We start from the raw sequence: 2,542 nt of genomic DNA on the forward strand, positions 1-2,542 counted from the left end.
AAAACCCAACAGTATATGGCTTTATAGTATTGGCTGCAGTATCAAAGAGCAGGATAGGAGGTGATTCCTTCAAGGGCATGGGATCTGTCCATCTGTCTGTGTGCTATCTTCAGCTGACACACTAGCTAGCTCCCTGAGGAACAATTTTAAGTGTCACTTCCAGACACACTCTCCAGAAAGGAAGAAGCTGTATCTTTTTGGAATTGAGGAAGCCTTTCCCTAAGGTTCCCAGAAGACTTCCCCCACAGATGATGGATTGATTTGTGTACTGGGCTCCTCCTGAGCCACTGATTGGTGATGGGAATGGAACTGCCGTAAATGATTTTGAGTTAGAATGCAACTGGGAGCCACATGGGAAAGGAGAGGACCAAGCAGGGACGATACTCCACAGTTTGCTGGGTCCACGTAACCAATAGAACAAACAGCAAAACCTCAGCCCCTTGAAGGGTACCAGTGTGATTTGGTTTTGTTCCCAAAGGGGCAATTAACTTACCTGCAAAAATTCGTAAAGGTACTAGGAGAAATGTCACTGCAGCGCCTGCGAACCACGAAAATGCAAATATCACGACAAAGAAGTTGTTACTTCCCCAAATAGGCCTTGCTTTATTACAGAATCTTATAACGTCACCTTTGAACAATTTCATCAGATTCCAGGACTCCCTGAAGGAAGAACTGTGACTATATCGAAGTACCGATGGGACAAACATCGACTGTCCTCATCACAGAATCTTATAACGTCACCTTTGAACAGTTTCATCAGATTCCAGCACTCCCTGAAGGAAGAACTGTGACTATATCGAAGTACCGATGGGACAAACATCGACTGTCCTCTCTGTGCTCTTCTTTTTTTCTGGTAACATCTACCATATCAAAATATGAAAATCATAATAGCAGTAATGTAGGAAGACTCCAGGGGGATGGGGATGAAGGTAGAGTTGTCCACAGTACAAAAATATGTGGCAGGGCCCTTCTATTAAACTTTGGGCAATCTCTTTCAAAGGCTCCTCCCAACCACATACATCTTTTCTCAAGTGAGGTAAAGCATTCGGATATTTCTCTCATAAACTATTTTCAAAAGTAACATAGAGATGTTTACTGTATTAACAACATTAACAGACACAGTAAAAACTGGTTATTTATTGGCCAGAAAAGTAAGATGGTCAATAAAATCACCCTCCAGAGTCTGGAAACACCACAGAGGGGAAGACGTTGATGTAAACAATATTTTCCAGACTGCAGGACTTCCTGAGTCAAGCTAAATTGAAGACCATAATATCTCTAATTAGATTATCATCTTAAATAGCCCATTTATGCTTTATTTCACTAATCCTCTTCTCAAAAACTAGAAATTAATATTCTCAACCGCAAGTAAAATTAACTTATGTCCCTAAATGTCACAAATTTTATTGGATTTGTGTCCTTATATATTAAAGACTAAAGATAAAGCCTAAGAACCTGTTCCATCAGTCCCAGTATAATATTAATATCATTATTATTTGCTGTTATACATTAAATACCTGCTAGACAGCTTTTTACCTTTGGCAGAATGAAAAAGGCACAAAGTTTAGTGTGAAACCTACAGAGTGGCCATAAATTCTGGTGAATTCTAGTTGCAATGTTTCAATGTGTTCTCTTCCATTGTCCCCATGGTTTTTAAATTTATCCCGTATCTTTTTGGACATTTTCTTCCTTGGTAATGGTTGGAAGCCACTAAGGAAGTTCTGGATGACTTTTATGGTTAGTAAACATCTCTTGCAGAAGACCTTTTAGGCCACCCTGAACTTGGGAGTGGCATCAGGTAAACATTTACCTGACAGGAATGCAAATATGTGAGCTCACTGAAATGCATTACATATAGTAAAATTGAGTTTTTCATGTACATATTTATTATCTGTTATCCAAAAATATGTTATATATTTATATTGTATGTCATTTGAAAGTGCTTATATATAAAATTATGTTTATTATTTGGGAGTGATTTAAGGACTTTGAATAATTATTTTCAATAAATTAAATTTTTGCCTACTACTGTCTTTAAACCCTAATGCTTCTGTGAGAAGTGATTCTACTCTGTGGGTTGGGTTCCCAGCTCCAAATTCTGTTTAATTCTAGGAAATGAATTTAGCCTTCCTGAACCATTATTTTACAAAGGCTTGAGATGGTGGAAAGTTGAGTCCACATGGTGCTGAAAGCTAAATCATAACGAGAGAACAAATGGGCTAAATATTGCCCATGGGACTGAATTTACAATCAGTTGAGTCAGTGTCTGCCTGTAGAGGTACGGAAACTTCTAGCTCCTTCCACACGGCGATGCCAGTGCATGCCTTAGAAATCCACACCTGTGTTCCCCTCAGAGGCTCTTCTTAATTCTGCCTCCTTTGCTCTGTGTGCAGCCCACGTCCCTGGGGTTGCTTTCCCTTTGCCCTCTGCCCAGCCTTTTTACTGAAGCCTCAGTAGCACATTTAAAAAATTTAATCTTTGCAATGGTCTCTGAGGCTGGGTTTTTTTTTTTTTTTTTTTTTTTTTTTTTTTTTTTTTTTTT

Source organism: Galeopterus variegatus, unplaced genomic scaffold (genome assembly GCF_000696425.1).
Source record: "Galeopterus variegatus unplaced genomic scaffold, G_variegatus-3.0.2 Scaffold797, whole genome shotgun sequence".
NCBI lineage: Eukaryota > Metazoa > Chordata > Mammalia > Dermoptera > Cynocephalidae > Galeopterus > Galeopterus variegatus.